Raw genomic sequence first — 25,710 nt, 5'->3', positions numbered from 1 at the left:
TGGCAAGAAGATCCCCCATCTATGCCTTTCATTCAATGAACACACAGCAGTTCATGAATTTGTCTCCTCTGGGCATCTCGGAGACCCCCCCTCCCCCCCCCGCTCTTTTCTGGCTCCTGCCTGGCCTCTGCAATCATCCTGCTCACTGGGACCAATGGAGCCCAGATATCAACTTGAGGGAGCTGGTGATAGAATGCTATGCTCTGGAATGATCTCCCAAAGGAGAGCCAAGATCCAACATTAAAAAGCATCTCTTCATCATCACAGTCCTGAAAGAAACTAAGGAGTAGAAAATTCAGCAATGCACTCAAAGCCATACCTCGGCATGGAGGCCAGAAGCGGGACAGAGAAGTGACTCCCCTTTGGAGAATCATCGTTATTTTATAGTTATTGCAGAGACAGGCACTTAAGAAATGCTGAGACAGACAGACATAAACTATACATCTTGAGACTGAAGTTGTAAGAAGCATCATTTATGCTAAAGAAATTAATCCAGCCTCATATTCTTCTCTGCTGCTCTGCGAGCGTCCATTTAAGTCTTTGTCACACATTTTAAAAGCATCACAGAAATAAGATATGGAAAAGACCTACTAAGTCATCCAACCCGTCTCACTGACATGAGCCAACACAGCACCATTCCCAAAAGTGCATTTTCATCCTGTCTCATTTCAAACATCCCAAGCAATGAGGGTTGAGAGACTATTCCATAGCCACATAGCACGTTGAGAGAATCCTTCATCATGGGCCTTTGTAACAAGCCATTCCTCTTCTTCTTCAGATGCCTGGAGCGAAAATTACAGAAACAAGCATAAATATATTTTCTATTATATTATAAATATATATTTTATGCCTGTTTCTGTAATATTCACTCCATGCATCTGAAGAAGTGGGGTTTTTTTACCCATGAAAGCTTATGCCCAAATAAATCTGTTAGTCTTTAAGGTGCCACTGGACTCCTCGTTGTTTTTCTGGATACAGACTAACACAGCTACCCCTCTGATACTATTCCTCTTCTGTGCACCCGATCCATGTAGTTACCGCATAGTATGTTACAAGCCCAGAGTTGGGTGCCACCAGAATGGAAACAATCCCAAACATCACAAGTACTGACCCTTATCGTCAGTTAAAGAATCCAGCAAGAAGATTAAGCCAGTTACCAAAAAAGAGAAGAGAGAGCAGCTTCTGTTAAGATAAAGGTACCTTGGGTAAATAAGCAATGAAAGGGAAGGCCAGCAAGACACCTAGAGTAGAGTATAGACGATTTGGTTATGTTATGTATGGTTTGCTAAGCTAAGAAAGTTACCTCTAACCATAGTTTCATAAGAACATAAGAATCTAGCCCAGTATCCTGTCTTCCACCAGTGTCCCATGCCAGATGCTTCAGAGAGAATGAACTGAACAGGGCAATTTCTTGAGTGATCCATCCCTGGTTGTCCAGTCCCAGCTTCTGGCAATCAGCTTCTGTCCAGCCACATATAGTATGAACACGACTAGTAAGATGACAAATGCTTGTAATTCCATTTCCAGATTCTCTGCCCTCAATACTTTCCTGAATAGGGGGATTGCTCACTGCTGACGCTGCCAAGGGAGCGGAGAGGAACGTTGCTATATTGGACACATTCCTTCTCTAGGCACCTATGTGAGATTCTGTGGGCCAGTGTGATTCCAAACTCCCCCCTAGTGGGAGCATACTCAACAGGCATAATCAGTCTTTAGCATCCTAACAATTGGTTCAATTTATTGATTGATCCTTGGGCCTTTGACACAATCAGCATGCTGGGAAACTGCAGCAGATCCTTCAACTACTCTCTGTGTGTGTAAGGAATGAAATGGAATGCGCATTGTTGTGAAAGAGGATCTTTTTATCTCTATCATCCTGTTCTGTAACTAGGCATCCCAGAAGTGAGTTGTCTCTCTTAACAGCAGGTGAGGGGAAAGGCTGCCAGATACTTCTGTTTGCAGGTAGATGTGATTTTATTCCATTTGGTCTGGTTAGAAAGGGGCAACCTTCCGAATGAAAGGCAAAAGGAGATGAAAGGGAAACCCATAGCCGAACAAAATACAAAGCTATAAAAGAAACCTTAAGGGTCAAAATGACTTTTAAGTAACAAAGTGTTTGAAAAAAAGAGAGAGCGAGAGACAGCCAGCACAGGATCACTGTTCTAGGGTTTGCTATAAAGCAGAACAGTAGGTCTGGAAGGGAAATAATGAGAGAGAGACAGAGGGAGCACATGTGAGATGGGATTCCCTGTGAAACAGTAATCAAGGCGTCCAGCGTCATATCAAAGCAGAACGTGATCAAACTCTTTCCTCTGAGAAAGACAGTGTCTTAACCGTGGCAATGTGGTCGGGAAAAGAAACATTCTGCATTGGGACAGTTTTTGTGAAAATGGGGGGAAATGTTGTGGGTTGGTCTTATTTATTAATTTTTCTCTGGTTTCCACAAAGAGCTAGGGCTGGCTGAACATTTTCCATCCAAGCTCTTTCTGGTGGAAAATTGGGTTTTCAACTAAAGGAAGTTTTTTGCAAAGACGCCTCTGCTTTCTGTGGTAATTTCGAGTTTTTGTTGGGAAACTGAAAACAAACAAACTTTTCAGTTTTCTGATGAAAAGTGGAAATTTTTCACAGTGGGAAGGGGGAAACATTTTCCAGGCAGCTGTAGAAAGAACCTTTAAAAGGGCAATTTATGCAGGTTAGAAATGACCATTTTGCAACTCAGAAAACCTGAGGATGTGTGGGGTCAGAGCAGGAGACTGAGGGTCAAGACTTATGGGGTCTGATTCTCAGTTCTCCCATCGGTCTGCTTGGGAGGCTTAAAATGGCTTAAAGTGCTGTTCCTATGTTCTGGGGCCAATCACAGGGTGTAAGTTAGGGTAGATATGACTGGGATTGGCACCTTAGAAATACATGCTTAGGACAGACTGGAACCAGGTGTACTAGTGGGAATGGGTATCTCTGGAGAGGAGATCTTTGATGCAAGGCTAAAAGAAAGAAGTGAGTTTTAAGGAGGGGTTTGGAAGAGGGGTAACAAGGTTGCTTGTGGCTCAGTTTTCAAAGGTGTTGGGCATTGATATCCATGGGTGAAATCCTGGCCCCATTAAAGTCAATGGCAAACTCCTGCTGACTTCAGTGGAACCAGGATTTCACCCCATGACTTCTGTCGGGGCAGGCGCAAGTCTATAGGGAGCAGCATTATATTTACCTTCCTCACAAAGTCTTAATTAATGTGTGTAACATGTTCTGAGATACTCAGGAGGAAGGGGCAACAGAAGGACAAGGACATAGCTACTCATTAAATAAATGGTCCAGTTTTCTGGGTGGCAAATGGCCCAGTGTCACCTGGGTGCAGATTTGGGAAGTTCATGATTCTTCCCCATCTGAGTCCAATTCAGACACTGCAATTGAATGCAGCTCAGAAAAGTATCAAACCCAAGTAGCCTTTTGGGTTAATAAAGCATAAAATGCATAAAAACGGGGGCAATATTCCCCTTGCAGTACAGAGCTCTGCACTAGTCAGACCCTCGCTGATAAGGACGGTAGCTTCGTTATCAGAACTGTTTGGTCCTTGTCAGGTGAGACCGATAACATTATTTTAAATTAGTTTTTGCATCTTATCTTTTACATTTAATAGTCTTAGAGTCCAGCGTGGGTTGCTAGGCAACCTTCCCACCAGATCTTGTCTGTCTTTCTTTCTTACAAATGTGAAACAACAACTTAAAAAAAAAATCCCTTCTTGTTCACAAAGATGAGGAAAAAGCTTCAGATTTATGGATCTTAATTGCATTCTCACCTCAAAGGGCTTGATCCTGCTGTTAAGGGGATAAGAGATGTAACTCCCATCAGAGATAGCAGGAGTTTCAAGCATTGAAATTAGACAATATCTCAGATACTGAAAGTACAGCATAAAATAGCATAAACATTTCTGCCACTAATGTAAATAAATAGATACACCTACACAAACGTGCCATGGAATAACCAGACATTTATGATTAGTACATAATACTGCTGTTACCCCAGGTTGAATTAAACTGCTTTTAAAAAATGCATTCATTTTTTTTTCCATTTCCCATTCCCATTTCTGCAGGGCAGAATTAAGGTTGTTTGGGTGCCTTAAGTCTACATTTTCATACCTTAACATATTTGGTTTTTTTAAGGTTAACCCTAACTGTCAAGATCTTGGATTTATAATGTTTGGTTTTGGTATAATTACAACTTCCGTGTAATGTATTTTACCCTGAATTATGTGCTCTCAACCTTAACTCTATCTTAATGTCATTTTTATTTAGAATTTTCTTGTTTCGTTCTAATTACAGTATTAAAAATTTCAACCATGAACAAAAATACCCCCAAAAGAGTTATCATATAATATTTCTAATGACTTGAAGATCTGTAGGAGTGTTACAAAAATTAGTCCCTTTATATATTTGTCTATCCCTTAAAGTCAATGCCAAAATTTTCAAAAGTGACCACTAATTTTGGATGCCATAGTTCTTCCATGCTCAATGTTCCTTGGGCCTGATTTTCAGTCATTGAGCACCTGCAACTCCGACTGCAGTTGGAATGATGGGTGCTCAACCCTTCCGAAAATTAGGCCCAAGTCTCCTTAGGCTGAACATTCAAAAATGGAAGCACCCAAAATCAGAAGCCACTTTCTGAAAGTGTTGGCTCAAAAGCCTGAATCAGCGAGTCCAACTGTGCGCATCTCGGAGGAAGAGAAAGATGTCTCCTAACGCTTCTCTAAAACTGACCTAAAATAGTTCTTCTATACAAACAAACATCAAAACCATCCAGTCTGATGTATCAGGGTTAGAAGCAAGTGCTGGAGTTGGAAAATTGGGGATCTCCTCTTTCCAGTGATATAACGTTTCAATTCCTAACCTTGAATGGTCATTTAATATTGGATCTTAATCCCATCATTAGTACAGGACAGAATAGTACACTGGGCTGGAGGCCAACCAACCAAAAACCCAACTAAAACCAAAAACAAAATACTTCCCGTTCCCTCAGACGGAGATTTTACCCTGAAAAGGGAGACGTGCCAGAGGCTACATGAAGTTCACTACAGATGTTGCATGTTAATGGTTTTACATGGAAGTCTCTCGGTGCCAAATTTTTAAAGGTGTATTTAGGCCCCGAAAGATGCAGATACACATGTAGTGCTTTTGAAAATCCCACTAGGATCCTGCATCTCTAAGTGCCTAAACCCCTTTAAAAATTGGCCTTGACCTGCTACAGTGATGGGCGACTGTATAACCGTAAGATAGACAGGTACGTTTTTGGGGAGAAAGCCCCCTTTTCAGAGAGGGGTGGGATAGGAGAATGGAAATAGTGTTGTGGCAGGTTGCGTTTTATAAAATGGCGGCTCTTTGAGAGCCTTGTAGTTTTAGAAGTGAAGACAATAAATCCTGCATCTTGGCAAAGGGTTAGACTTATGGTTCCTTCTAACCCTATGATTCTAATCCTGGTGGAGATGAATTACTGGGCAGACTTGTGTGTGGAGGCCAAAGGTACAGGATGACTGCAATTTATCACATGGCTCTGCGGCTCATTATGTAGCTATCACGACCCCATACATAGTGTGTACTCAAAGAGAGAGGGGAAACAGTTATGACACAGAGATAAAATCCCATTTGCAGTTCTGATCGCAGTCTTTATATGGTGTCTTCATTGCACTACCCACCCACACGCTGGTCTTGGGTCCAGGAGTTGCAAAGCAGTTACAGATAGTGGGGCGGGGGGAGGAGCCAAGAGCTTTTGTTTTTGTTTTTTTTGCAGTTCTGTTTGCTGCCTGTGGAAGAGAAAACCTTTGAGGGATACCTTTGATGAAGCAGCTTTATAAGTAAAACATTATGAAATACCATCTTAGTTTGGGATATAAGCATGAAACAATTGTCCTTGCTGAGAATATGGAATTATTCCTGGGCTCCCGACTGGCTGAGGATAGTGATAAGGCAGAAGTTAAGCATTTAATGGCCCTAGTGTTTGGAGATTTTTTTCCCCCACAGCTAAACAAGATGGTTTTTACAAAGAAAGCTGTTTTAATTACTGCAAGCAGAAAGAGCTGAAAGTTTCAAAGGTGTCCTAGTTTTGAAATCAGAGAAGCCTCTGTGCTAGAATGTTGCTTCTGTTCTGATCAACAGTCCCAATCCAGAAAATCTCTAGAGCACGTGCTTAAATCCATCCCTATTCAGGACAGCACTTAAGCATGTAATAAGCATGTAATAAACCATGTCTCTTTGTCTTTAATAGGACTTAAGCATGTGCTTATCTGCTGCCCTGAATATGAATGTTTTCCTAGATGGGCTGGTGTTCTGAACATTCGCATCAAAGGTAAGTTGAAAAGGGTATTAGTGCTCATTGCTTGTTCTAGGACCTAGGAGCCTGAGACATGGACTAGGACTCCATTGTGAACAAAAAAAGACATTCCATGCCCCAGACAGCCTACAATCCAAGTATAAGACGAGACGACAAATGGACACGGACAGGCAGACGAGGAAGCCAAAGGAAGTAAGGAGACAATATTGGTCAAACACGATAGGCCATAGTCTCAACACACTAGCAGAGTCTAATGGTCCCCAAATGCGTTATAGACATCACAGAAAAGGGGAGTTATAAGGAGGGATTTGGAGGAGGAAAATGAGGGAGCTTTGTGAGTATTTATGGGGAGCTCCTCTCAAGGCTGAGGGGCAGCCTGGAAGAAAGCATGAAGATGCTTGTTTGAAAATGTAATGTGGGCAAACCATTGGCCGATCACAGGCAGGAGTTGACATCTCAATAGCGGATGACAAATGAGAGGTCGGGTGGGGCTAAGCCAGGAAGGCCCGTGAAAGTGAAGACAAGTAGCTCAAAGTATTTAAGTCCAATGTGTGCAGTAATGCATGAACCATCCCTTCAGCTTAGCCTGGGTCAAAACATTCCCCTCTCAGGGCAGCCGATCTCGGGAACAGACCCTTAGCAGGGATAAATTGTCATCGCTCCCTTGACCTCAGTGCTGACGATCTGATTGGGGGGAATCTACTGCAGTGTGAGTAAATCTAAAATTTTATGCAGCCCACAGATTGAGGTGGATTAAAGACTGGAAAGCAGCCCTAAATCCTTTGAGAAGTAGGTGATGAATAATCATGGATACTTTTAATGATTGTAATTAATTTTACTTAGTGACATTTTCAATAATTCTGTGGCATACACAATCTCTTTTCCTCTCAGTCCGTTGGGATTTCTGCCACTGGACTCATTATTTTCAGGTGCCTTTCATTTTTTCTGTATAAATAATGAAGATGCTATCAAAATAATTTCTGTATCGGAGGAGGATCTTGGCAGCACATGATTTAATAAAATACACAGTTTAAAGAGACAGAGTCCAGGCTGGCTGTTCCCTAAATTCAAGGAATGTGATCAGGTACATTTGGCCCAATGATTAAGTTATGGTAAAACAAGCATTTACAGCACCTTAGACCAAGAAAAACATTTCCACAGCATTTGAACCACAAAGAAAATCCAACAATTTTTTTTTCTAAACCAATCAACATGTTCCTCTTGGCTTGCAAATGCGACATTACGACCTCATTCTAGCACATGAGAACCAGCAAGTGAGACTGAATCCGAACAGATAATCACTGTCTGCAAATAACTATGTATGAAATTTAAACTGACCAGGCCCTGTGGCCCTGGCAGTCCCACCAAGGGAGGCTTGACCATTGTGGATGGAGGAGCAGTTGGAGTTACTGCAGAGCCTTTCTGCTGTGTTTTATGTAACTGTGGCTTGTGAGTGGACTGGAAGAGAGAGAAGCCACTCCAGGCTTGCTGGGTTGTTCACTGGAACCCAAAACTCAAAGTGAAGGTTGGTGGGGTAGGGTGCAAATGCTGTTGGATTGAAACCAAAGAAAATGCTCATGTAAACTGAAGTTGTGTGGCCTTTCCGTGGCTTGGAGCCACTCCCTCCCCAGCACTCCCCCACTGCAGGATCGTAATGGTTCTCCTGAATTAGGGCCTTCCACAACTATGTTCAGAGGCTGCAGGGTGTGACCCTAAGTGACTTTAGTGCTTAGGAAAAGTCCCAGTTTGTCATCTCAGGGAGCTGAAGTCACTTCTTGATGTGCCTGGTGCACGTTTATCTCTCCAACACTGCACTGGGGCACCTTACCTTGTTCTGGGTCTCCATCACCAATCAGTTCCTGGTCTTCCTGCTGTGAGTGCCAGAGAGGCATGACGGTGGGTTTGGGGATGTGCCATCTGTCCACTAGGGATTGATTTGAGAACAGTGGCTCATTCCTCCAAGGCCTCCATGCAGGAATCATATGGCAATGACTTTGCTCACTATTCACATAGGTCCAGATCATCAAAGGTATTTAGGTGTGTAACTCCCACTGAAATTAATGGGAATTATGTGCCTAAATATCCTTGAAGATCTGGGCCATTTGGCCTTTGAGTCAGTCCCTCTGAAGTCAGTGGAAATGCTCCCTTTGCTTTCAGTGAAGTGGAAACAGGCCCCAGGGCTGGAACAGAAAAGGTAACCTGGAGAATAAAGATTCAGGGCCACATCCTCAGCTGGCGTAAATCATTGTATCTTCACTGAAGTCAACGGAGCTACGATCATTTACACCATCTGAGACTCCAACGTGTATATCCCTTCCTTGACTTCACCTTCACATCAGCTCTGAATTGCACAGTAGAAATCTTCATCTCTACCATGGGGGAACAGCCTTCAAACAGCTGCTCATTGATTCCCCAATAAAACTGTATGAATTGTTAAAGTATGTCTGAGTTGGGCTTTCATTGCTCCTTATCTGCTTGGTTGGTAATATGGTTGGTACGTTTGCTTGCTCAAAAAAAGTTACAAAAATGCACTTTAAAATTCTCTAATAAAACTGGAATTAACATTATTCACAGGTAGAGGCTTTGGGTATTGACTGTAAGGTAAAGGAAACCAGCTTCATGATACATGTCAACGTTCTTTCTAAAAATCACCAGAACGAAATGCTAATCTTAACACAACGTTGGGTCCATTAAAAATCTTCCTATGCAAGCAGCACCAATAATGCATATATCATGCAGAATTGTAGTCTTTTGATTACAGGCAGTATCATTCCTGAACAAAGAGAAATAAGTTTATATTGTGTTACTGCAAATTGTTTTGCCAGGAGAGCACGTATTAACCTTGAGAATGACTAGCTATCTGCTAAAACAAGTGTTGAATGGATGCCGGCTTGAAATAGAAAGGCTAGAGATTAGGAAGGTAGATGAAAGAGGAGCTGAATGCACTGGTACTGTCTTGCATTGCACCTAATTGTGTCTTTTTATGTGTTTGATTTCACAGCAATTGCATAACATTCCTCTGTTTTATGTGTTGCTATAATTGTTCTGCAGATTTAAAACACATCACGTGCTGCAATAGGTAGTATTCATAGAGACGGCCATGGCTTAGAGGTTAAACTGACAGCTACATGTTGGGAATTTAGGAGTTCCATTCCTGCTTCTACCACTGACCTTATGCAAGCCATTTAGCCTTTATTCATTAATGCTTGACCTTGTAAAGCTGAGATGTGGTTATTTAAGGCATTTACAGCAGGACCAAGTATTGTTGATATTAACCTAATACCAAAGAGAAAAATCCGTGATAAAAAATAAGTACCAGGAAGGTTTTCTGTTGGTCCAGGACTGGGGCGCCTAGGCACTGATCATGTTGATAATAATAATAATAAATTCAGCCTTAATGTCAAGTTGACTGAAAAGAACCTATCGAGAGAAAAGTTTATTACGATGCTTTTAACCCTCCCGTTGTTTCTAGGAAGGCTGTGTGATCGAGTGGGGCTACATTTTCAAAAGGGCTCGCTGATTTTGGTTACCTTCATTTTTGCTTGTCCAGCTGAAGACCTGCTCTGCCTGTTTTCCATAGGCGCTGAGTCCCTATGGCTCAGTTGACCTCCGTTGGATTTGGGAGGGTCCAGCACGCCTGAAAAACAGGCCCTACAGGTCTCAAGTTGGGAACACAAAAAAAAGGAAGTATCCAGAATCAATGGCCTTAAACTTGCCTGTGCCTGAGTTGCTCTATCTGTACAGTGCAGATAATGATACCAACCTACCTCCCAGAAGCCCTAATATGGGAAAGCATTGCAATGCAGGGCACTAATAAGGTCCATATCTAAATCCCATTAAAGTCAATGGGGCTTATTGATTGAGGGGCTCAATTTATTAATGCATGTAAAGTGAGTAGACATAGATATGTGAAAAGTGATAGATAAGTGCCAAGTTTCATTAGTAGTAGGGATGGGCAAATCTGCTGCCTAATTTATACCTCCCCTGACTATGGTTGCTTCAGAAGTTTGACTTGAACTGGAATGCTTTGGGATTGGGGAAATACTACAAAAGAATATCATACTAACAAATATATGGCATCCATTACACCCAAACAACTTTTGAGGTGGGTTCTCTTAAGTGTAATGCCTAACGCATTCCTGTTAGCTAGAAAAACATGATTTCAAACATGGATCAGATTTTCAGCTGGTGTGAATTCAGAGTTGATTACACCATCTGAAAATCTTGTTCATAAACTTCAAATTGCAGGGCAGGACAGGTTCATGCACATAAGTACTAACGATGGTGCTAAGTCAGGCCGTCTAGTGAACCCCAAAATAGTTTGTGGTTTGCAAAGCTGCAAACTGGACAAGGTGGGTCTGTCCCTAGTTGTTGTTTACAGAGGAAGGTATCTCACCTGGACTCTGTCATTGCGGGGAGTTTTGTGCCCCCTTCCTCAGGATATACCATTCCCTGTCCCTGCCAGTGTGGAGTAGGCTGACCAGACAGCAAGTGTGAAAAATCAGGACAGGGGATGGGGGGTAATGTAAGAAAAAGCCCCAAATATCAGGACTGTCCCTATAAAATCGGGACATCTGGTGACCCTAGTGTGGCAGATGATTACATTTAAAGCCAATAAATGATTGTTAGGGCTTGATTCTACACAGGGCAGAGTTGTGTAATCTTTGCACGTTGCCCTGTAACTTGTATGGTCCTTCCCACTTGGGCAAAGGGGCTGTAAACCACTAACAGACTGGACTGATGGCTTTACAGCCACTTTGCACAGGTCAGATTCGGACGCAAGGTAATGCAGAATGAGCCCCATAGTATTTGCCCACCCCTGGTATAAACGTTTTGGCCCGAGGGCCACATCTGGGTATGGAAATTGTATGGTGGGCCAGGAATGCTCACGAAATTGGAGGTTGGGTGCAGGAGGGGGTGAGGGCTCTGGGGTGGGGACAGAAATGAGGACTTCAGTGTGCGGAAGGGGGCTCCAGGCTGGGGTAGGGGGTTGGGGTGCGGGGTGTGTATGTGAGGGCTCCGGCTGGGGGTGCGGGCTCTGGGATGGGGCTGGGGAGGAGGGTTTGGGGTGCAGGAGGGTGCTCCGGGCTGGGATCAAGGGTTCAAATGGCAGTTGGGGGATCAGGGCTGGGGAAGGGGGTTGGAGCATGGGAGGGAGTCTGGGGTGCAGTCTCTGGGTGGTGCTTACCTCAAGCAGCTCCCAGAAGCAGCGGCATGTCCCCCCTCTGGCTCCTACGCAGAGGCGCAGCCAGGCAGCTCTGCACACTGCCCCATCCTCAGGTGCCGCCCCTGCAGCTCCCATTGGCCGTGGTTCCCGGCTAATGGGAGCTGCAGGGGTAACACTTGGGGCAGGGGCAGCATAAGGAGCCCCTTGGCTGCCCCTACATATAGGAGCCAGAGGGGGGACATGCCTCTGCTTCCGAGAGCCGTGCGGAGCCAGGAAACATGCGGAGCAGGGCAAGCCCCCTGATGCCACTCCCCAGCTGGAGCGCCAGAGCAGGACAAGCCCCAGATCCTGCTCCCCCGCGGGAGATTGAGGGCCGGATTAAAATGTCTGAAGGGCCAGATGCGGCCCCCGGGCCGTAGTTTGCCCACCCCTGATTTATACTCTGTTTCCATGGATTCTTCAGCTCTAGTATGAGATCATTCTCTAATGTAAGTACAATATTTAGGCAACAGAGGGGATTCTGGGACTCCAGGGTTCTACCCTAGCTTTGCCACGGACTCGTGGTATGACCTTGGGCAGCCCTTTGTGACTCTGTGTCCCTATTGGTATAATGGAGATACCATTATACCAATTTGTAAAGCCCTTTGAGACATGTGGATGCAAAGAATGCCGTAAGTGTGCCTATTATGATTCTGTGCTGTTTGTTCTCCCCTTACCAGTTTGTTCCACAGCCTAATACATCTCAGTGTTAGAAACCTCTTCCTGATACTCAACCTCAATTTTTCCTTGCCTAATTTCATCCCATCTCTCATAGTTATACTCCTGTTGTTTACTTTCCCAAGGGAAAAGAGGAGGGTTGCATTTTCAAGAAGCAACAACATTCTCTGGCTTGTTGTGATGCCCAATAACCCTTTTTATTAACACAATCATTGGAGCTGCAGTGGCCTCGAAAACAGCAGTTAACTCTGTTCTGTGAAAGCTACCATGTTACCAAATTGGCCAGGAAAAGTAATTAATTTATGGGATTAGTAAGGAACACAATATGCAAAAATCCACTTGTTTTTTCTTGCTTTTGTTCAAATATAAAAACGATCAACCTCAAAGGTCCTCCAGACTAACAGTTATTACACATCCTCATTCTTCTAAAAAAAAACAAACAAAGAAACACTACCTCACTATCAGCAGGACTTAATACAATGTGTTAATGCTGCTCTTTATTTAAAAAAATTTAAAATAAACTCTAAGGTATTAATTAAAACTAACCCTCAACTGTTTCCCATTCTGTTCTCTTTTCTAACACATTTTCCAGCCACGTCCCCACCACCTGGCTCCTCAAATTTATCTTGTAAAATTATGTCTGTGATATCACCAATATTTATTGCTTTCCAGGACAGTCCATTGATACTGGGAGCACCTGCCAAACTGCACAGTGGCGGCAGATTCGTGAGGCACAAAATATGCCCTTTATGGGGGCGTGGGAGGAAGATGGCACAAACAGAATGAAATTGACATACTGAATGGACTCATAGAATTATAGAATCTCAGGGCTGGAAGAGACCTCAGGACATCATCTAGTCCAACCCCCTGCTCAAAGCTGGCCCAGAATGTGTTGTGCTTTTCTCTCATCAGTCCCACCTCCCCTCCACCCCACTCCCTAAAGAGACTTGAACTTAAAGGCCCCAGTCCTGCAATGTTCTTTATACAGAGAGCCCCTTGAGCCCCATCTACATCGGGGGAGTTCTGGCTGTGCAATTTATTGTGGTAACCAGTGGGGCTTTTGGCTGAAGATCATGAAAGGCTGCTAAAAATTCAGAACTTATCAATAATTACCTCACATTTGTACAGAAAACAGAGGGACAGGGAAATACTCTGGTGTCTTACATGACACTGTGTTTTGTAACTGTTTGACTTTTTGATGGTGAGTTAGTGACTGCTTTGTATTCCCACTTTTACCACTTGTCAGTAAGCATGTAATTAACCATTGGAAGCTTCCCATTGCTCATTAGATAGTTCCCGAGTGTGGTGTATTAATGACTGTCTTGGAAATTCAAACTATTGCTTTAAAGGGGGTAAGAGATTGTGGTCCTGCTTTCAGGCTAGTGGGCTTTTTACTGGAACCTGCGAACATTTGAGACCCACCAATCAGCCTGCAAAGAGCCAGCCTAGAACTCTGATTATTCATGTTACTTTTTTTCTCCCTCCACGTGGGGAGTCGGGAGGGGGGGGGAATATTATGTACTGAGTGATTGGTAACTTGGCAAGAACTGTACAGCTGCTGATTGAAATCATCATATCCCAGCAACCTGCAAGCTCCTACAATTGTCCAGCTCTTATCAGGATATATGCAGATGAGGAAAATGAATAACACCTGCCAGCTGTTGATCTACAATTAGCTGCGGTAATGATGCCAAACTTATTTTCTGGCACCTGCAAAAGAGACTCTTATCCTAGGACAATCTTGATCAAACAGCAAACTAATATCAGGAAGTCCTTTAATCCAGCACCCAGACAGTCACTGTTCATCCTCTTTATCTGCTGTACTTGGGGAATTAAGAAATGTAGACCAGGTTGTAAAACTGCTCCCCAAGAGTGGTGAACCTTTCTGCAAGCTTGGGATGAATTTAGAGAGGACCAGAGGCAGGTTTTTTTTAAGTGAACCTGAGTCAAGCTATAAATGTTTGTGGATCCTTCTAACCTAGCCTGAGTTGATTTGTGACTTCAGGTAGAAAGGCATGTGAACTCAAAACTGAAAAAAAACTGTTCACCATTGAGGTTCCTGAGGTTTGCAGAGCTCTGTGCCAGGGCCGGCTCCAGACCCCAGCGCGCCAAGTGCGCGCTTGGGGCGGCGTACCGTGGGGAGGGTGGCAGGCGGCTCTGGTGGCACGTCTGCGGGAGGTCCACCGCAGCCGCGGGACCGGTGACCGCCAGAGCGCCCCCCGCGGCATGCTGCCCTGCTTGGGGCAGCGGCAATCCTAGAGCCGCCCCTGCTTTGTGCAAATCATTTGACGCAAGAACCAAGGATCATAGAAATGCAACTCAAAATACTTCTTCGGTCCCTTCTAGTACAGTACATAACTCTGCCAGAGGGTTATTCTCTATGGTATGTTTGTCAGGGTTTTATCAGCTCACCTTTAAATGTCTCAAGCATTTGACCTTCTATCGCTTCCCCGGGGAGTATTATCAAATGAGCCTCACTGATTCATAAGCTGAGCCTTTCACCAGCTGTGGATTCTAACTTGTTCTTGCTCCCTAGCCTGACATTGTGATCCAGCTTCGTGGGTTTTGATCCTTTGTTTTGTTTCTGAGGATGAGGAAGCAATCACTCCAGAGGGTGGCAGGTGCGGGTGGGAGGGGCATGCTGGGGGTTATAGGAGAGAAGTAAATATCATCTGTACTTAGGGACCACGGGCTATGCACCTGATCTTTCTCCAGGACAGGAACAGTCTCTGCTCAGGAGGGATCTGTATAAAGTGACACAAACCAAGCAAGAGGCACATCCCACCGGTTTTAGTCCATGGGGAGGAACAGTAGCAGTGTATTGGAAACGAGAGGAGAAAGCCCCAGGGACTCACTAAAGAGGAACCCAGTTCTCTCTATTTAAAAGAAAAGATGAAATGGCTGGATGAGAAGTGCATTATCATTATTTTTTCTTATAAGAGTAGCACCCAGCTGCCCTAGTCGAGACTGGGACTCCATTGTCCTAGGTGGTGTACAGACACCGAGTGAGAGACGCTCCCTGCCGAGAGACCAAAGATGGGCCACGTTCTGCTCCCGGTTACCCTGGAGTAAATCCGGAGTAAGTTCACTGCAGCCAATGAGTTTCTCCCAGTTAACACACGTGTCACTGAGAGCCAAATGCGGAGATCCTGTGTCAGGCCAAGTCATGGTCTGGGTTTCTTTGGGGGGAAATCTGGGGGGAAGACATACTTCCTGTAGGTCATAGAACAGCAGTAGAGCAGCTGTACCCAAGATGCCTCTTTTGGTCCTGCTTCTCCCTTTGCCTGCCTAATTGGTGCACTGCTCGTCTGAGAATTCCCATACCTCTGGCGCTGTGCCCACCAGCACCCTAGCCCAGCCCCCTGGCACAGTGGACCGGGCTGGATTTTCCCTTGAGGGTAGAACTTTTCCCCCCATTAATATACTGCCAGTCTTCCCAGCAGGAGTTTCCTTTTATTGTAGAGACTGATGGGTTTGTAATAAATGATGGTGTTTAAAGAGATTGAAAGTGTTTATGTGGAATCCAAATGCTAATTGTGTCTTGGTTAAAAGCAATGTGGCATTTTATTAATGGATTTGCCTTCTCTTTCCTACATACAATGAGACTGTGGCAGGCTGTGATTATGTTAACTGACTAATGTGCATGGACATTCCTTCATTCTGGCTGGCTAACAAGGGGCCTCATGTCAGCAAATGAGTCTGGAAATACATGGGGACGCTTGTGTGCCATATTAGTATTCTCCAAACAACTCCAGAGGGAGGTGGTGGGGATGGGGGAATAATGCCGCTTTGAAACAGCAAACAAAATTAAAATGGAAATGCAGACAGAAGTTGAACAGTCAGCTGCTAATGTGGCAACTAAATGCTGTTAAATATTTAATTTTCACAATCAAGCACATTTTTGTTTATTAGAAAGCAAAAGCGCAAGAGAAACCCCCCCAGGAGGAATTCTTGGTTGAGTCATAAAGTGGGGCATTGACATTTCTGCATTCCTCTTCCCTTTTGGAAATAACTATAAATGGATTATTTGACGTGGAGGAATTTAAATCACCGACCAGGAATAGTGTAGTTATGTGGAGGGCAGTTTTCCCTTGACAGTTGTGATAATGCACCTTCTTGATTTGCAACAGCAGCAATATCTAGTATGCAGAAGGCCAAATTCAGATCTAGTCTAAGTGGATGCAGCTTCACAAAGACCAGGCACTAAGGTCTTGTCCACACAAAGGGCTGCACCGTTTCAGTTCAAGGTGTGAATTGAAACTGGTTTAGTTAAACCAGTGCAAATCCTTGTGGCTTATGTAAGTTTTAGTTTAGGATCAGGTTTAAGATAAACTAACATTAACCAATCAGAATCCAAAATAGAAGTACCCATATAGGGATTTGCACTGGATAAACAAAACAAGTTTACTTAAACTGGTTGAATTTGCACCTTAATCTTCAATGTTCTTTATAGACACTCACACCTACTTAATCTTCACAAATCCCGTGTAAAGGAGGCAAAAAAGTATTATCATAGATGGGGAAACTGACGCAGAGATTAAGACTCAAATGTTTAAAAGTGGTTTTCCATTTTGGTTACCTATTTTTCCATTGACTTCAATGGACTTTGGACCTGGTCCAAAATGGGGACTGAGTTATTTTCAAAGTCATTTACTTTGAAATAGTGGAAGAAGTGAAAGGCTAGTGAACTCACTCACTTTACCTCTTCGGTGGCTAACACTCCCAGCATGAGCTGTGCTCTGCATGATCTAAATCTCCCTGCATGATCTGTGCTCTGTTGGTCTCTGTTCAGCAGACCCTAAAGACAGAAGGGGAAAATGCCTTTGGGATTTTCATTGGCGAAAGGAACAGCTCCTCAGAGTTCAGCACTTCCAAAGAACATGACATACTTTCAGAGGGAAAATCAACCCCTGTGCAGAGGGCCAGTACAAAGCCAGTGCACCAATTAATCCCTTAAAGCTTTAAGCCCTGAAGATTAGAAATATAGTGACAGATAGGCCTTAAACTGGCTGCTGGACCAGTCCATAATGGGAATATTAACATTTCAGTTACCTCCCTGACTGTTTATCAGACAAGGGTAAGAGGTGTCAAAGAGAACTCCCCACAACAGTTCTTTAGATCATTCTGTATTTCACCGGTTACATTTTCTTCTTATTGATTTTTCCGTTTTAAATTCCCAAAACATTGATATTGTTAGCAGACATAATTTTTGCAAAAGCTCCAAATAATGATTTTTACAAGCAGTACTGCACTCCCAGCCATTTTGAAAGGAAAATGTTCATATTAACGCTGGGATAAATGGAATCTACAACCATTTGACACTGAACAAAGAGGAACAGTGTGGGATTTGTTCCGATTTAGGTTAGTACAATTACGGATATATGTTAGCACATCCATGATTTATAGACCCAATGGACACACAAATCAGGTCTCTGTCAGATTTGTGTCAGATTCAAAAGTTTTGGATTAGGACTAAATTTTGCCCGATTAAGGGTGGCATTTTAAAAAGCACTTAATCTTGGCCGAACTGTGCTCCAAATCAAAGGGAGTTTTACCATTGACTTTAGCAGGAACAGAGGTAGGACAACATGACACATCGTTGAAAAGCTCAGGCTTAGAGACTGTTGAACAATTAAAAAGAGATGGGCCCCAGCCAAAATCCTGGCTCCAAATACCACCTGAGTCTGGAGAAGTTTGGTTCTGAATCTGAACTTTGCTTCTTAGGCCCATAGCTACTCATACATTTAGACCGGAACTAAACAGTCTGGATTTCATCTGATTCTTGCCAATGTGAACTCTCATTTAATGGATGTATTTAGGGGTTTTTTTGCATTTCATTTTATTTCCCTTGTAGCCCAAAATAGGGGGTGAGAATTACTTTAAAACAATAACCAGGTATTGTTTGTATATCACAGGCTACCAGCCCATTGAAAACATCGTTTTAGGGCATGTCTTCACTGCCCCCGCAGTACCAACGTGCTGCTCTGGAACTCCCCCCACATGTGGATGCTGTGGACATGAACTAAAATGTTCCTACTTCACATTGACAAAGTCCTGTTTGAAGAGAACTACGTTAACGCAAACAAGGAACCTTCTACTTCATGCCCTGATATGCACCCCTCCCTCCTCCCCATAGTCTGACCTGTGGAGCAGTGAAGACGTGCGTTAAATTTCACAAACAAATAATTATTTAAATGAAGGGGAAAATCCTTTATGAAAGTTATTTCAAAAAACTTGGGCAAAACCTTTATATTATAAAATATTATATATTATACTGGAAGCCTTTTATGTTAGTTTTATTATATTGATGACATGTCACTAGTAGTAGAGTACTAGAACACTGAGTGCTTATCTTATTTTCTTGTGGGAAGAGTCAGTCAAATTGTTTCATCATAACACAAACAGGAGACACTTGGATTTAAGAAATAAGATGTTTCCATTTTTTCTAAATACCAGCTGCCCTTAATGAATTTGAAAATAAAATAAAATATTAGAATTGTTTGATCATTCCATTGTCATAATGTCACCTCATATAATGCACTGCTACTGTTCACATGTCCCAAGACAAACCTATCTCCTGCCGAACAATACATGCATTTAAACAGTCCCGAGATGTGTGCACAATAATCCATTGCACTCCCATGCTAATGAGCCGAGAAAAGAGATAAAACCCGCAGTAAACATTCAAGATATCTCCTCTGCAGCAATATTTAAAAGGATCTGAACCAAAACAAAGAGACACAGGGGGGGAGTTATTACTGCTTTCAAGTGTGTAACATTTGCTTCTTAGAGCATACCCCTCACACTTCATAAACATGAGAACATTGCCTACCCCGGGGGAGGGAAATCAGATCTGAAGATTACAGTAATGATATCTTAAACCGTATCAGATGATATCACTGTGTTCACTCTCTGGGGGGTCTCTGAACTCAGATGTACCCTGACAGCTGGTTGCTTTGAATTTTGTCCCAAAAAGGACATGGTGAATTCTTTACTCCAAAACAGCCTATTCAACAAGGATGAGTGACCCTTGAAAAGTTAACAGCTTTGGTTCACTCCAAATATGTGCTGTACCCTTTTCTCCTAACCTCCCTCTGTGCATCTGCCCACTTGTCTGATGTGAGATTGTTGTGTGGGGCCAGAATTGTGGGTGAAATTTTCAAAAGTGCCTAAGGGATTCAGACACCCAGCTCCCATTGACTTTACATGGTAAATGGGCTCCTAACTTCTTTAGGTGCTTTTGGAGATCCTACCCTGTGCCTTATTTCTGTCCTGAAAGTATCTAGCAAATCTGGGTCATGAACGGAGAACAAATAGGGGTAGATTTATAAAGGTACAAAAGCAAGTTAGGTACCAGAGCCTCAAAGATATTTAGGTGCCTAACTCTCATTAAAAACTAATGGGAGTTAGGCACCTAAATACATAAACCTATGGAAGTCAATGGGAATTAAGTACCTAACTGCCTTTGAAGACCCCTCCCCACCCCTGCCGGCCCATAAATAGAGCAAGCAGGGGGCAGAGGGAACCAGGAGGTCCTAGAGCAGAGGTACAAGGGCTCTATGCTGCTGGGGCTGGTCTCTGCATATCCCACTGCTCTGAAGTCCCCTTTGTCTTCTGGTGTGAGTGGCTAGGATGGGGGGTGAAGAAAACTCATGTCCCCCAGCAGAAGAATTTGTAAGAAACTCAGCGAGCGACGACACACAGTATCCTGACCCCTTAAGTGGGAATAACTGTCGTGTACTGTACGGTAGGTTCCATATCTCTAGTATGTTCCCCTTCTACACTGAAGGGCATTTCTGAGTATTAATAGCATTATTGGTGCTTGATCCAGAAAATGTAACCAGCTCTGTTTACAGACATTTGATCAGTTACAATGCTGGTAAGTGGACATTATTTCATTGTGATGGGCAGTTGGATGGTGCAGAGAGAGAATGTTTGGTTAGCAATATCTTTGTTCCCTATGCTTACACAGAACAAAATCAAAGCAGGAGGTTGTACAGCGATCTGAGTGGTGCATGAATTCATTTGTTCCAGCCTCTTGAGCACATTGCTTCCAGAGGCAATATTTTGTTTTCCACATGGAAAACGCTTCCATCTTCGCAGAGGATCAGGTGACCAATGTAGTACGGCCACTCTGCTACGGGCTGGCGAGAATTGCCTGTAGGGGGTCAACGCAGTGATTGATAAGTGAGTGGCGTCATCCCATGAGGCGACTGAGAGAGGCATTGGGGACCCTGTGACACAGCATATGTTTTGTGCCCCTAGGCCTGAACGTGCGAGCTGCGATTTTCATTTAGGGCCGCCTGGAGAGCTGGTTGAAAAATTGTGTGTACAAAGATTTCCAGGCAAATATAATTTTTTTTCCAAGTACAATTGTTATGAAACATTCTTTTCATTTTCTGATCAGCTTTAGCATCCAGTTGGCTGATATTTCACTGGTAGAGCAAATTAATTACCTTGGCCCTTAATGCATGATAAAGAGTCCTAAGTTCTTTTTCTCCCTCGGCTTCTGAGTCAACTCTTTGCTAGCCTGCAATAGACCCAACCTATACCCTCCTTCCTTGCCTTTTTTAACCCCATTACACCTCATTTCCCAGAAGCAACCAACCAGCCCTGTTCTGGAGAAGGACCCGGCAAGCAGGTGCTGGGCATCATCTGGTCACGTTGGGACTGATCAGTTGAAAGAGCTCCAATGCTCAATTTGTAATGAAAGAGGTTCCGGGGCTCAAGCAATTACATGCCAGGGCTGAAGCAAATTTTTTTTTTAGTTTCATAATTGATGTACCAAGCCTACAGTTGCCGGGGCTATGAACTGCCATGCCCAGAGGCACTGGGACTCAGTCCTGGCAAGCCCTGGCACAAATTAAGCACTGGACAGGTCATAATGGTGAGGATCTTTTGAGAGTTTCTCAGAGCAGGAAATGGGGTTCATTCCAGGCCAGATTCCAGACTGTCGCCTACCCCAGGTGTCAGCTGCCGGAAACCTTCTCAAGTCCTCAGATCAGTGCTGCTTCCTGCCCATTTCCTCAAGCTCTTGTAGTTCGACCACAATGTATCTGGCTCCATGTGGCTTTGAAAAGAGGCAGTCCCATTCGCTACAGGCAGTGAACTGCTGCTAGAGGCAGACACAGGATGTGTGAGGGAGATTCTAATTTCATTATTCTTCACTGTTATCAGAAAATGCCCAGTTTGTTGTCATTTCTTGGGCAAAGGTGGTCAAAAGAGACACTATCAAATAACAAAAGGAAAGGTTTAGAAAGACAAAATAATTAGAAATAGAAAAAGCTTCTTTGGTTTTTCTTTTGGTGGGGGAATCCACACCAGTTTCTCCTCTAAAACCATAAAAATGTAGCTACTGGCACTGAGTGAATAGTGGAATCAGTTTCTCACAAATATATATGTGAATCCAAAACTCCTGGGGCTTATAAATAACTATCCCTGGGTGACAGGCCTGGTTCCTTAAGTCTGTATTTGTTTAAACTCCTCCCTCAAGCTGGCAGAGCTCAGTTTCCATCCCTGCAGTATTCAGGTTCCTTAGAAGAAAGTGCAGGCATGTGGTATGCTGGGTATGACCCACACAAAGAATTACTATACATCCCGAGAATGGGGCTTGGTCTGGCTGTTTGTGCACCCCACCTCCCACCCCACAGAAGCCAGTTGTAATCCCAGTTCTGACAATATGTCACCAGGTGTGTTGTCTCTTTGACAGAAGGCCCAGGTACAGCACATCACTGTTCTGAGTCCAGCCCTTTAAGGACAGGCATTCTGGGAGTTGTAGTTCCCCAGGGACCATGTGACAGCAGGCTGGACACATGGCCTGCTGGGAAAGGAAACAGGACTATATAAAGTCAGTTTCCCCTGGAGCATGGAGAGAAACTAGTGATAAGGGCAAGATGTGGTCTGGGCTTACTCCAGTAAGGGAGAGCTGGATGTGGTTTGCTAGTGGAAGCTGTTGGGGGACCTGGGTCTAGACACCCCCCATTGGGAAAGAGCTTGTAAGGGGTTGTGTGGCAAGAAGCCTGTGTGGCGTCTCAGGACTGGGAAGCCAACCTGCAAGGCTCTATCCTTTGTACACTAGCTTGATCAGAGCTAGAGTGAGTATGTCTCCTTGAGCTGGAATTTATACCACCTGCTTGAAGTGTAGACACAGCCACAGAAGGATCTTGTCTTAATAGGCGAACATAAGGGCTGAATAACTCCACCTGTGTACACTCATTTCAGAGTAAGAGTATCTCATTCTGGTTTCGCTTAATCCACTTCCAAAGGCACTCATATTTCAGAATAAGCATGTCCACACATGGAGTTATTCAGGAACAGCTGTTGCTCTCTGAACTCACACCCTACCTTAATCTGAATGAATGTTCAAGTATAGACAAGCCCTTTAAATTGGTTCAGTTGTGTTCCTGTGATTTACAAGGAAAGCCTCTCTAATTTATCTTGTAGTGAAGCATACGATTAGAGGAGGCTAAGTATGTCTGCAGGCCATCTGTCATCCTAAAATCCCCCTTTCTCTAATGCTTTGTTCCAAATGCTAAATACAAACCATTTTGTTTTAAGAAGACAACCGGTCACAGGTTCCTGAAAAGAAGCAATACCAGTGCCTGACACCCCGTCAGGCCTGCAAGGTGATAGGCAGTTGCTATACACAGGCCAATGTGCCCAGGTCCCAGTTTAAAAATGGAAGAATTGTGAGATTCCACCCCCGAGGCAGGTGATGCAAGAGGCCAAACATTGGCTGGGGTTTGCACTCAGAGACCCGACAGAGGTCAAAGAGGCAGCTCACCCTGAAACAGTGACAGCAGATTCTTCTCTGCCGTTTGTGCAGCCAATGCTGCAATTCCAAAAGGAAAACACCGTGTCAGTGGTGGACTAGTGCCATATTGCATCCAGGGCAAGCTTTGTAGCCAAAATTTACATCATCTGTCAGAAGAAAGACAGACTTTTAGATGTAGTGTTTGAAAACAGACATTTAAACTAGATGGAACACCAAAGTCCAGGAGTGCCAATCAAGGCATGTATTTTTCCCTTCTAGATTAACAACTCTATAGCCTGTGACCCAGGGACATTGGGTGGGGTGGGTCAGTGCTATGAAGTGGCACCAAGCATTCTCTGTCTCAGGTTCTTGCCTGACTGGTTCTTGCTCACATGCTCAGGCTCTAACCCAGGGGTAGGCAACCTATGGCACGCGTGCCGAAGGCGGCACACGAGCTGATTTTCAGCGGCACTCACACTGCCCAGGTCCTGGCCACCGGTCCGGGGGGCTCTGCATTTTAATTTAATTTTAAATGGAGTTTCTTAAACATTTTAAAAACCTTATTTACTTTACATACAACAATAGTTTAGTTATATATTATAGACTTATAGAAAGAGACCTTCTAAAAATGTTTAAATTTATTACTGGCACATGAAACCTTAAATTAGAGTGAATAAATGAAGACTCGGCACACCGCTTCTGAAAGGTTGCTGACCCCTGCTCTAACCGATCGCCATATGTGGAGGTCAGGAATGAATTTTTCCCCAGGTCAGATTGGCAGTGATGTTGGGGGTTTTCCCCACCTTCCTCTGCAGGCCGTGGATGCAGGTCTCTTGCCAGAATCAACTGGGTCTCTCTCACTTAATTATTTCCTGTCCATTGCAGGGGCCTCGAGCCCTGGTGAACCTCAGTCCTTCCTGTGGCACATAATAAACTAGTCTCCATTGGTGTCATTTCCATTGTTGGGTTCAGTGTGCGGGGGCTGGATGGAGTTGGTGGCCTGCGAGACACAGGAGATCAGACGACACAATCAGGTGGTTCCTTCTGGCCTTAAACACTATGCCTCTAAGACAAGGGTCTCAAACTCAAATCACCAGGAGGGCCACATGAGGACTAGTACATGGGCCCGAGGGCTGCATCACTGACACCTCCCCTCGCTGCCCCCGGCCCTGCCCCTTCCATGAGGCCCCGCCCCTGCCCTGCCTCTTCCCACCCCTTCCCTGCCCCCATTCCAACCCCTTCCCCCAAAGTCTCCACCCCCAACTCCGCTCCCTCCCTGCCCTTATTCCAACCCCTTCCCCAAATCCCCGCCTCTTCTCAGCCTCCTCCCCTGAGCGTGCAGCTCCCCGCTCTTCCCCCCTCCCTCCTGGAAAGCGCTAAGCGCTGCCAAACAGCTGTTTGGTGGCGGGAAGCACCTGGAGGTAGGCAGAGGAGCAGGGACGTGGCACACTGGAGGGGGAAAAGGGGTGCCGGGTGAGGGGAGCTTGGTGGCGGCAGGAAATAACTCGGAGGGGCACGGAGATCTTGGCGACTGCAGCAAATAACTCCTCGGCCGCGTGTTTGAGGCCCCAGCTCTAAGATATGTCTCTAACAACCAACATGAGACACTGGTCACATATAAGTAATCTACTTGTTTTTATGTGCCTGGGCAGAGTTAGCCACCAACAAATATTGACATTGGCTGGAAAAGTCATCAACAACCTGAACAAAACCATTATTCAAACACTGAACAGAGATATGCAATACAGTCTCTGATCTCCCACCCCCCAGATCTGGCACAAAATCAGTTGGCAGATGGGAGGAAAACCTGTTGCAAAAACGCAACAATTTAAGCTTCTTGTGTTTGTGGGAGCCCTAAATGAAGACATTTTCATTGTGACTAACAGAGAAATCAGAGGTAGGCAAGACAGGTTCAGAAAGGTGTCTGATACCTGTGACAATGGTGGTTCATGGACAGAGAGGACTTGTGCTATATGATGATCATGTTCAGGCAGGAGCAGATTACATCATTCTGAGTGTAGTACCACATTATGCAAAGTCACGCACTAGAACTCATTTGCCTTCATCAGCATGGCCTCATCTCCGAGTCAAAGCATCCCCAAGTGAAGGCAATGGAGCTACACCAGAGATGAGTTAGTGCAGTGGTTCTCAAATCATGGATCAGGATCCCAAAGTGGGTCATGACCCCATTTTAATGGGGTTGCCAGGGCATTAGACTTGCTGGGTCCGGGGCTGAAGCCCAAGCCCCACTGCCCCAAGCTCAGGCTTTGGCTTCAGCTCCAGGTGGCAGGGCTCAGGTTACAGGCCCCTCACCCAGGGCGGAAGCCCTCGGGCTCAGGCTTTGGGTCTCCCAACCAAGGAAGTAGGGCTGAGATGGGCTCAGACTTCAATCCCCCCTCCTGGGGTCATGTAGTAATTTTTGTGGTCAGAAGGGGGTTGCTGTGCAATGAAGTTTGAGAACCCCTGAGTCAGGGATTTGCAGTTGCCTCCATTTTTGCATGCTGAACCCTTAACAGGACCTGAGATGCAGACAGGGCTGAGCGCCCACTCTCAGAATATAAGGCCCCTATAGGTGTAAAGTTGAGGAGCCAAAAACCAAGGCAGCCCCAATCACTATTCATGTCTGAAGATCTTGGCCTGTGTCTTTGGAATCTGAGGTCATTATAATAATTGTTCTTGTGCTTTACTGACTCAAAGCACCATGCCAGCATTAGCTTGTTAATACTCCCCACAGCATTGTGAGGTAGGTAAATATTAG

General features: G+C 44.4%; 1 protein-coding gene across 2 annotated transcripts in view; it reads left to right on the top strand.

Moving 5' to 3' along the window:
• The window catches only part of CACNA1H (calcium voltage-gated channel subunit alpha1 H), a 581,666-nt gene that overhangs the window by 59,100 nt on the left and 496,856 nt on the right, over positions 1 to 25,710 (top strand). For both annotated transcript variants that reach the window (XM_039490763.1, XM_039490762.1), the window contains exon 3: positions 6,250 to 6,330. The gene's annotated coding sequence lies outside the window, so the exon portion shown is untranslated. The remainder of the gene's footprint in view (positions 1 to 6,249; positions 6,331 to 25,710) is intronic.

Source organism: Mauremys reevesii, linkage group 10 (assembly GCF_016161935.1).
Source record: "Mauremys reevesii isolate NIE-2019 linkage group 10, ASM1616193v1, whole genome shotgun sequence".
NCBI classification, from domain to species: Eukaryota; Metazoa; Chordata; order Testudines; family Geoemydidae; genus Mauremys; species Mauremys reevesii.
The sequence above is the reverse complement of the archived record's forward strand: the minus strand, read 5'-3'. Positions and strand labels throughout refer to the sequence as shown.